Source organism: Schistocerca serialis, chromosome 2, assembly GCF_023864345.2.
Source record: "Schistocerca serialis cubense isolate TAMUIC-IGC-003099 chromosome 2, iqSchSeri2.2, whole genome shotgun sequence".
Taxonomy (NCBI): domain Eukaryota; kingdom Metazoa; phylum Arthropoda; class Insecta; order Orthoptera; family Acrididae; genus Schistocerca; species Schistocerca serialis.
In genome coordinates this window covers 60,714,619-60,726,933 of record NC_064639.1, presented here as the reverse complement: position 1 = coordinate 60,726,933, position 12,315 = coordinate 60,714,619, and positions in this window count along the sequence as shown.

Sequence of the window (12,315 nt, the reverse complement as noted above, 5' to 3'; positions counted from 1 at the left end):
GAGGACTGACACTCTCAATTTCTATGATTTGAACCTCTCCTGTGAGTCCAGTTTTAGATTCCGATGCTTCTCTTCAGGTTTACTGTATAATTTGGACCATCTTATTGACGATGAAACACAAACAATGCATCCGAATCTAATACAAAAGGCACAATGCCGACTTAAGTACAAGAGGACTAACACCCTCACTTTCTATGATTTGAACTTCTCCGGTGAGTCCAGTTTTAGATTCCAATCCTTCACTTCAGGTTTACTGTATCCCTTGGACCTGCTTATTGACGATAAAACACAGATATTGAATCCGAAATTGATACAAAAGGCACAATGCCGACTTAACTACAAGAGGACTGACACTCTGACTTTCTATGATTTGAACCTCTCCTGCGAGTCCAGTTTTAGATTCCGATGCTTCACTTCAGGTTTACTGTATCCCATGGACCTTCTTATTGGTGATGAAACACAGAAGTTGCATCCGAATTTAATACAAAAGGCACAATGCCGACTTAAATACAAAAGGAATGACACTCAAACTTTCTAAGTTTTGAACCTCTCCTGTGAGTCCAGTTTTAGATTCCGATGCTTCACTTCAGGTTTAATGTATCCCGTGGACCTTCTTATTGAAGATAAAACACAGAAATTGCATCCAAATTTAATACAAAAGGCACAATGCCGACTTAAGTACAAGAGGACTGACACTCTCTTTTTCTATGATTTGAACCTCTCCTGTGAGTCCAGTTTTAGATTCCGATGCTTCACTTCAGATTTACTGTGTCCCATGTACCATCATATTGACGATGAAATACACAAATTGCATCCGAATTTAATATAAAAGGCCCAATGCCGACTTAAGTACAAGCGGACTGACACTCTCACTATCTATGATTTGAACCTCTCCTGTGAGGTCGTTTTTAGATTCCGATGCTTACTTCAGGTTTCTGTATCCCTTGCACCTTCTTATCGACGATGAAACACAGAAATTGCAACCGATTTTAATGCAAAAGGCACAATGCCGACTTAAGTACAAGAGGACTGACACTCTCAATTTCTATGATTTGAACCTCTCCTGTGAGTCCAGTTTTAGATTCCGATGCTTCACTTCAGGTTTACTGTACCCCTTGGACCTACTTATTGACGATGAAACACAGAAATTGCATCCGAATTTAATACTAAAGGCACAATGACGACTTAAGTACAAGAGGACTTACACTATAACTTTCTATGATTTGAAACTCTCCTGTGAGTCCAGTTTTAGAGTCCAATGCTTCGCTTCAGGTTTACTGTATACCGTGGACCTTCTTATTGAAGATAAAACACAGAAATTTTATCCGATTTTAATACAAAAGGCACAATGCCGACTTAAGTACAAGAGGTTTGATACACTCACTTTCTATGATTTGCACCTCTCCTGTGAGTCCAGTTTTAGATTCCGATGCTTCACTTTAGGGTTACTGTATGCCTTGGACCTTCTAATTGACGATGAAACACAGAAATTGCATCCGAATTTAATTCAAAAGGCACAATGCCGACTTAAGTGCAAGAGGACCGACACACTCACTTTCTATGATTTGAACCTGTCCTGTGAGTCCAGTTTTAGATTCCGATGCTTCACTTCAGGTTTACTGTATCCCATGAACCTTCTTATTGACGATGAAACACAGAAATTGCATCCGAATTTAATACAAAAGGCACAACGCCGACTTAAGTACAAGAGGACTGACACTATCACTATCAATGATTTGAACCTCTCCTGTGAGTCCAGTTTTAGATTCCGAAGCTTCACTTCAGGTTAACTGTATCCCTTGGACCTACTTATTGACGATGAAACACAGAAATTGCATCCGAATTTAATACAAAAGGCACAATGCCGACTTAAGTACAAGAGGACTGATACACTCACTTTCTATGATTTGCACCTCTCCTGTGAGTCCAGTTTTAGATTCCGATGCTTCACTTCAGGTTTACTGTATCCCTTGGAACTTCTTATTGACGATGAAACACAGAAATTGCAAACGAATTTAATACAAAAGGCACATTGCCGACTTAAGTACAAGAGGACTGACACTCTAACTTTCTATGATTTGAACCTCTCCTGTGAGCCCAGTTTTAGATTACGATGCTTCACTTCAGGTTTACTGTATTCCTTGGTCCTTCATATTGACGATGAAACACAGAAATTGCATGTGAATGTAATACAAAAGGCACAATGCCGACTTGTGTACAAGAGGACTGACACTCTAACTTTCTGTGATTTGAAACTGTCCTGTGAGTCCAGTTTTAGGTTCCGATGCTTCACTTCAGGTTTACTGTATACCTTGGAACTTCTTTTTGACGATGAGACACAGAAATTGCATCGGAATTAATTTCAAAAGACACAATGCCGACTTTAGTACAAGAGGACTGACACTCTCAATTTCTATGGTTTGAACCTCTCCTGTGGGTCCAGTTTTAGATTCCGATGATTCACTTCAGGTTTACTGTATACCTTGGACCTTCTTATTGACGACGAAACACAGAAATTGCATCCGAATTTAATACAAGAGGCACAATGCCGACTTAAGTACAAGAGGACTGACACTCTCACTTTAGATGATTTGAAAATCTTCTGTGAGTCCTGATTTGCATTCTGATGCTTCACTTCAGGTTTGCTGTATCCCTTGGACCTTCTTATTGACGAAAAAACACAGAAATTGAATCCGAATTTAATACAAAGGGCACAATGCCGTCTTAAGTACAAGAGGACAGACACTCTCACTTTCTAAGATTTGAACCTCTCCGGAGAGTCCAGGTTTGGATTCCGATGCTTCACTTCAGGTTTAGTGTATCTCATGGACATTCTTATTGATGATGAATCTCAGAAGTTGCATCCGAATTTAATACAAAAGGCACAATGCCGACTTAAGTACAAAAGGAATGACACTCTACCTTTCTATGATTTGAACATGTCCTGTGAGTCCAGTTTTAGATTCCGATGCTTCACTTCAGGTTTACTGTATCCCTTGCACCTTCTTATTGACGATGAAACACACAAATTGTATCCGAATTTAATATAAAAGGCACAATGCCGACTTAAGTACAAGAGGACAGACACTCTCACGTTCTATGATTTGAACCTCTCCTGTGAGTCCAGTATTAGATTCCGATGCTTCTTTTCAGGTTTACTGTATCCCTTGTACCTTCTTATTGACGATGAAACACAGAAGTTGCATCCGAATGTATTACAAAAGGCACAATGCCGATTTAAGTACAAGAGGACTGACACTCTAACTTTCTATGATTTGAAACTGTCCTGTGAGTCCAGTTTTAGGTTCCGATGCTTCACTTCAGGTTTACTGTATACCTTGGAACTTCTTTTTGATGATGAAACACAGAAATTGCATTGGAATTAAATTCAAAAGACACGATGCCGACTTAAGTACAAGAGGACTGACACTCTAACTTTCTATGATTTGAAACTTCCCTGTAAGTCCAGTTTTAGATTCCTATGCTTCACTTCACGTTTACTGTATCCCTTGGACCTTCTTATTGACGATAAAACACAGAAATTGAATCCGAATTTAATACAAAAGGCACAAAGCCGACTTAAGTACAAGAGGACTGACACCCTCACTTTCTATGATTTGAACCTCTCCGGTGAGTCCAGTTTTAGATTCCGATGCTTCACTTCAGGTTTACTGTATCCCATGGACCTCCTTATTGGTGATGAAACACAGAAGTTGCATCCGAATTTAATACAAAAGGCACAATGCCGACTTAAATACAAAAGGAATGACACTCTAACTTTCTAAGTTTTGAACCTCTCCTGTGAGTCCAGTTTTAGATTCCGATGCTTCACTTCAGGTTTACTGTATAATTTGGACCATCTTATTGACGATGAAACACAAAGAATGCATCCGAATCTAATACAAAAGGCACAATGCCGACTTAAGTACAAGAGGACTAACACTCTCAATTTCTATGATTTGAACTTCTCCGGTGAGTCCAGTTTTAGATTCCAGTCCTTCACTTCAGGTTTACTGTATCCCTTGGACATTCTTATTGACGATAAAACACAGAAATTGAATCCGAATTTAATACAAAAGGCACAATGCCGACTTAAGTACAAGAGGACTGACACTCTCACTTTCTATGATTTGAACCTCTCCTGCGAGTCCAGTTTTAGATTCCGATGCTTCACTTCAGGTTTACTGTATCCCATGGACCTTCTTATTGGTGATGAAACACAGAAGTTGCATCCGAATTTAATACAAAATGCACAATGCCGACTTAAATACAAAAGGAATGACACTCTAACTTTCTATGATTTGAACCTGTCCTGTGAGTCCAGTTTTAGATTCCGATGCTTCACTTCAGATTTATTGTATCCCATGTACCATCATATTGACGATGAAACACACAAATTGCATCCGAATTTAATATAAAAGGCACAATGCCGACTTAAGTAAAAGAGGACTGACACTCTCACTATCTATGATTTGAACCTCTCCTGTGAGTCCAGTTTTAGATTCCGATGCTTCACTTCAGGTTTACTGTATCCCTTGGACCTTGTTATTGACGATGAAACACAGATATTGCATCCGAATTTATTACAAAAGTCACATTGCCGATTTAAGTACAAGAGGACTGACACTCTAACTTTCTATTATTTGAAACTGTCCTGTGAGTCCAGTTTTAGGTTCCGATGCTTCACGTCAGGTTTACTGTATACCTTGGAACTTCTTTTTGACGATGAGACACAGAAATTGCATCGGAATTAATTTCCAAAGACACAATGCCGACTTAAGTACAAGAGGAATGACACTCGAACTTTCTCTGGTTTGAAAGTCCCCTGTGAGTCCAGTTTTAGATTCCGATGCTTCACTTCAGGTTTACTGTATAATTTGGACCATCTTATTGACGATGAAACACAAAGAATGGATCCGAATCTAATACAAAAGGCACAATGCCGACTTAAGTACAAGAGGACTAACACTCTCAATTTCTATGATTTGAACTTCTCCGGTGAGTCCAGTTTTAGATTCCAATCCTTCACTTCAGGTTTACTGTATCCCTTGGACATTCTTATTGACGATAAAACACAGAAATTGAATCCGAATTTAATACAAAAGGCACAATGCCGACTTAAGTACAAGAGGACTGACACTCTCACTTTCTATGATTTGAACCTCTCCTGCGAGTCCAGTTTTAGATTCCGATGCTTCACTTCAGGTTTACTGTATCCCATGGACCTTCTTATTGGTGATGAAACACAGAAGTTGCATCCGAATTTAATACAAAAGGCACAATGCCGACTTAAATACAAAAGGAATGACACTCTAACTTTCTATGATTTGAACCTGTCCTGTGAGTCCAGTTTTAGATTCCGATGCTTCACTTCAGATTTATTGTATCCCATGTACCATCATATTGACGATGAAACACACAAATTGCATCCGAATTTAATATAAAAGGCACAATGCCGACTTAAGTAAAAGAGGACAGACACTCTCACTATCTATGATTTGAACCTCTCCTGTGAGTCCAGTTTTAGATTCCGATGCTTCACTTCAGGTTTACTGTATCCCTTGGACCTTGTTATTGACGATGAAACACAGATATTGCATCCGAATTTATTACAAAAGGCACATTGCCGATTTAAGTACAAGAGGACTGACACTCTAACTTTCTATTATTTGAAACTGTCCTGTGAGTCCAGTTTTAGGTTCCGATGCTTCACGTCAGGTTTACTGTATCCCTTGGACCTTCTTGTTGACGAAGAGACACAGAAATTGCATCCGAAAATAATACAAAAGGCACAATGCCAAATTAAGTACAAGAGGACCGACACTCTCACTTTCTATGATTTGAACCTCTCCTGTGAGTCCAGTTTTAGATTCCGATGCTTCACTTTAGGTTTACTGTATCCCATGGACCTTCTTATTGACGATGAAAAACAGAAATTGCATCCGAATTTAATACAAAAGGCACAACGCCGACGTAAGTACAAGAGGACTGACACTATCACTATCTATGATTTGAACCTCTCCTGTGAGTCCAGTTTTAGATTCCGATGCTTCACTTCAGGTTTACTGTATCCCATGGACCTACTTATTGACGATGAAACACAGAAATTGCATCCGAATTTAATACTAAAGGCACCATGACGACTTAAGTACAAGACGACTTACACTATAACTTTCTATGATTTGAAACTCTCCTGTGAGTCCAGTTTTAGAGTCCAATGCTTCGCTTCAGGTTTACTGTATCCCGTGGACCTTCTTATTGAAGATAAAACACAGAAATTGCATCCGAATTTAATACAAAAGGCACAACGCCGACTTAAGTACAAGAGGACTGACACTCTCACTATCGATGATTTGAAAATCTTCTGTGAGTCCTGTTTTGCATTCTGATGCTTCACTTCAGGTTTGCTGTATCCCTTGGACCTTCTTATTGACGAAAAAACACAGAAATTGAATCCGAATTTAATACAAAGGGCACAATGCCGTCTTAAGTACAAGAGGACAGACACTCTCACTTTCTAATATTTGAACCTCTCCCGAGAGTCCAGGTTTAGATTCCGATGCTTCACTTCAGGTTTAGTGTATCTCATGGACATTCTTATTGATGATGAAACTCAGAAGTTGCATCCGAATTTAATACAAAAGGCACAATGCCGACTTAAGTACAAAAGGAATGACACTCTACCTTTCTATGATTTGAACATGTTCTGTGAGTCCAGTTTTAGATTCTGATGCTTCACTTCAGGTTTACTGTATCCCTTGTACCTTCTTATTGACGATGAAACACACAAATTGTATCCGAATTTAACTTAGAAGGCACAATGCCGACTTAAGTACAAGAGGACTGACACTCTCACTTTCTATGATTTGAACCTCTCCTGTGAGTGCAGTATTAGATTCCGATGCTTCTTTTCAGGTTTACTGTATACCTTGGACCTTCTTATTGACGATGAAACACAGAAATTGCATCCGAATTTATTACAAAAGGCACAATGCCGATTTAAGTACAAGAGGACTGACACCCTAACTTTCTATGATTTGAAACTGTCCTGTGAGTCCAGTTTTAGGTTCCGATGCTTCACTTCAGGTTTACTGTGTACCTTGGTACTTCTTTTTGATGATGAAACACAGAAATTGCATCGGTATTAATATCAAAAGACACAATGCCGACTTAAGTACAAGAGGACTGACACTCTAACTTTCTATGATTTGAAACTTCCCTGTGAGTCCAGTTTTAGATTCCTATGCTTCACTTCACGTTTACTGTATCCCTTGGACCTTCTTATTGACGATGAAACACAGAAATTGCATCCGAATTTAATACAAAAGGCACAATGCCGACTTAAGTACAAGAGGACTGACACTCTCACTTTCTATGATTTGAACCTCTCCTGTGAGTCCAGTTTTAGATTCCGATGCTTTACTTCAGGTTTACTGTATCCCATGGACCTTCTTATTGACGATGAAACACAGAAATTGCTTCCGAATTTAATACAAAGGGCACAATGCCGACTTAAGTACAAGAGGACTGACACTCTCACTATCTATGATTTGAACCTCTCCTGTGAGTCCAGTTTTAGATTCCGATGCACACTTCAGGTTTTCTGTATCCCTTGCACCTTCTTATTGACGATGAAACACAGAAATTGCAACCGAATTTAATACAAAAGGCACAATGCCGACTTAAGTACAAGAGGACTGAAACTCTCACTATCTATGATTTGAACCTCTCCTGTGAGTCCAGTTTTAGATTCCGATGCTTCACTTCAGGTTTACTGTACCCCATAGACCTTCTTATTGATGATGAAACAGAGAAGATGCATCCGAAGTTAATACAAAAGGCACAATGCAGACTTAAGTACAAGAGGAATGACACTCTAACTTTCTATGATTTGAACCTCTCCTGTGAGTCCAGTTTTAGATTCCGATGCTTCACTTCAGATTTACTGCATCCCTTGTACCTTCTTATTGACGATGAAACACACTAATTGCATCCGAATTTAATATAAAAGGCACAATGCCGACTTAAGTACAAGAGGACTGACACTCTCACTTTCTATGATTTGAACCTGTCCTGTGAGTCCAGTTTTAGATTCCGATGCTTCACTTCAGGTTTACTTTATCGCTTGGACCTTCTTATTGACGATGAAACACAGAAATTGCATCCGAATTAATTACAAAAGGCACAATGCCGATTTAAGTACAAGAGGACTGACACTCTAACTTTCTATGATTAGAAACTGTCCTGTGAGTCCAGTTTTAGGTTTCGATGCTTCTCTTCAGGTTTACTGTATACCTTGGAACTTCTTTTTGTCGATGAAACACAGAAATTGCATCGGAATTAATTTCAAAAGGCACAATGCCGACTTAAGTACAAGAGGACTGACACTCTCACTTTCTATGATTTGAACCTCTCCTGTGAGTCCAATTTTAGATTCCGATGCTTCACTTCAGGTTTACTGTATACCTTGCACCTTGATATTGACGATGAAACACAGAAATTGCATCCGAATTTAATACAAAAAGCACAATGCCGACTTAAGCACAAAAGGATTGACACTCTAACTTTCTATGATTTGAACCTCTCCTGTGAGTCCAGTTTTAGATTCCGATGCTTCACTTCAGGTTCACTGTATCCCGTGGGCCTTCTTATTGACAATGAAACACAGAAATTGCATGTGAATTTAATACAAAAGGCACAATGCCGACATAAGTACAAGAGGACTGGCACTCTCACTTTCTATGATTTGAACTTCTCCGGTGAGTCCAGTTTTAGTTTCCGATGCTTCACTTCAGGTTTACTGTGTCCCATGGACCTTCTTATTGACGATGAAACACAGAAATTTCATCCGAATTTAATACAAAAGGCACATTGCCGACATAAGTACAAGAGGACTGACACTCGCACTTTCTATGATTTGAACCTCTCCTGTGAGTCCAGTTTTAGTTTCCGATGCTTCACTTCAGGTTTACTGTGTCCCATGGACCTTCTTATTGACGATGAAACACAGAAATTTCATCCGAATTTAATACAAAAGGCACAATGCCGACATAAGTACAAGAGGACGGACACTCGCACTTTCTATGATTTGAACCTCTCCTGTGAGTCCAGTTTTAGATTCCGATGCTTCACTTCATGTTTACTGTATCCCTTGTACCTTCTTATTGACGATGAAATACAGAAAGTGCATCCGAATTTAATTCAAAGGGCACAATGCCGATTTAAGTACAAGAGGACTGACACTCTAACTTTCTATAATTTGAGCCTCTCCTGTGAGTCCAGTTTTAGATTCCGATGCTTCACTTCAGGTTTCCTGCATACCTTGGACCTTCGTATTGACGATGAAACACAGATATTGCATCCGAATTTAATACAAAAGGCACAATGCCGACTTAAGTACAAGAGGACTGACACTCTCACCTTCTATGATTTGAACCTCTCCTGTGAGTCCAGTTTTAGATTCCAATGCTTCACTTCAGGTTTACTGTATCCCATGGAACTTCTGATTGACGATGAAACACAGAAATTGCATCCGAATTTAATACAATAGGCACAATGCGGACCTAAGTACAAGAGGACTGACTCTCTCACTATCTATGATTTGAACCTCTCCTGTGAGTCCAGTTTTAGATTCCGATGCTTCACTTCAGGTTTGCTGTATCCCTTGGACCTTCTTATTGACGATGAAACACAGATATTGCATCCGAATTTAATTCAAAGGTCACAATGCCGACTTAAGTACAAGACGACTGACACTCTCACTTTCTATGATTTGAACCTCTCCTGTGAGTCCAGTTTTAGATTACGATGCTTCACTTCAGGTTTACTGTATACCTTGGACCTTCTTATTGACGATGAAACGCAGAAATGGCATAGGAATTAAATTCAAAAGGCACAATGCCGACTTAAGTGCAAGAGGACTGACACTCTAACTTTATATGATTTGAACCTCTCCTGTGAGTCCAGTTTTAGATTCCGAAGCTTCACTTCAGGTTTACTGTATCCGTTGAACCTTCTTATTGACGATGATACACAGAAATTGCATCCGAATTTAATACAAACTGCACAATGCCGAATTAAGTAGAAGAGGGCTGACAATCTAACTTTCTATGATTTGAACCTCTCCGGTGAGTCCAGTTTTACATTACGATGCTTCACTTCAGGTTTACTGTGTACTTTGGAATTTCTTATTGACGATGAAACACAGAAATTGCATCGGAATTAAATTCAAAAGGCAAAATGCCGACTTAAGTGCAAGAGGACTGACACTCTAACTTTCTATGATTTGAAACTCTCCTGTGAGTCCAGTTTTAGATTCCGATGCTTCACTTCAGGTTTACTGTATCCCTTTGACCTTCTTATTGACGATGAAACACAGATATTGCATCCGAATTTAATACAAAAGGCACAATGCCGACTTAAGTACAAGAGGACTGACACTCTCACTTTCTATGATTTGAACCTCTCCTGTGAGACCAGTTGTCTGATTCCGATGCTTCACTTCAGGTTTACTGTATACCTTGGACCTTCTTATTGACAATGAAACACAGAAATTGCATCCGAATTTAAAACAAAAGGCACAATGCCGACTTAAGTACAAGAGGACTGACACTCTCACTTTCTATGATTTGAACTTCTCCGGTGAGTCCAGTTTTAGGTTCCGATGCTTCACTTCAGGTTTACTGTGTCCCTTGGACCTTCTTGTCGACGATGATAAACAGAAATTGCATCCGAATTTAATACAAAAGGCACAATGCCGACATAAGAACAAGAGGACTGACACTCTTGCTTTCTATGATTTGAACCTCTCCTGTGAGTCCAGTTTTAGAATCCGTTGCTTCACTTCATGTTCACTGTATCCCTTGCACCTTCTATTTGACGATGAAAAACAGAAATTGCATCCGAGTTTAATTCAAAAGGCACAATGCCGACTTAAGTACAAGAGGACTGACACTCTAACTTTCTATGATTTGAACCTCTCCTGTGGGTGAGATATAGATTCCGATGCTTCACTTCAGGTTTACTGTGTACCTTGGAACTTCTTATTGACGATGGAGCACAGGAATTGCATCGGAATTAAATTCAAAAGGCACAATCCCGACTTAAGTACAAGAGGACTGACACTCTAACTTGCTATGATATGAAACTCTCCTGTGAGTCCAGTTTTGGATTCCGATGCTTCACTTCAGGTATTCTGTATAACTTGGACCTTCTTATTGACGATGAAACACAGATATTGCATCCGAATTTAATACAAAAGGCACAATGCCGACTTAAGTACAAGAGGACTGACACTTTAACTTTCTATGATTTGAACCTCTCCTGTGAGTCCAGTTTTAGATTCCGATGTTTCACTTCAGATATACTGTATCCCTTGTACCTTCTTATTGACGATGAAACACACTAATTGCATCCGAATTTAATATAAAAGGCACAATGCCGACTTAAGTACAAGAGGACTGACACTCTCACTTTCTATGATTTGAACCTCTCCTGTGAGTCCAGTTTTAGATTCCGATGCTTCACTTCAGGTTTACTGTATCCCTTAGACCTTCTTATTGACGCTGAAACACAGAAATTGCATCCGAATTAATTACAAAAGGCACAATGCCGATATAAGTACAAGAGGACTGACACTCTAACTTTCTATGATTTGAAACTGTCCTGTGAGTCCAGTTTTAGGTTTCGATGCTTCACTTCAGGTTTACTGTATACCTTGAAACTTCTTTTTGTCGATGAATTACAGAAATTGCATCGGAATTAATTTCAAAAGACACAATGCCACTTAAGTACAAGTGGACTGACACTCTAACTTTCTATGATATGAAAATCATCTGTGAGTCCAGTTTTAGATTCCGATGCTTCACTTCACGTTTACTGTATCCCTAGGACCTTCTTATTGACGATGAGACACAGAAATTGCATCCGAAAATAATACAAAAGGCACAATGCCGACTTAAGTACAAGAGGACTAACACTCTCACTTTCTATGATTTGAACCTCTCCTGTGAGTCCAGTTTTAGTTTCCGATGCTTCACTTCAGGTTTACTGTAACCCATGGACCTTCTTATTGAGGATGAAACACAGAAATTGCTTCCGAATTTAATACAAAGCGCACAATGCCGACATAAGTACAAGAGGACTGACCCTCTCACTATCTATGATTTGAACCTCTCCTGTGAGTCCAGTTTTAGATTCCGATGCTCACTTCAGGTTTTCTGTATTCCAATGACCTTCTTATTGATGATGAAACACAGAAGTTGCATCCGAATTTAATACAAAAGTCTCAATGCCGACTTAAGTACAAAAGGAATG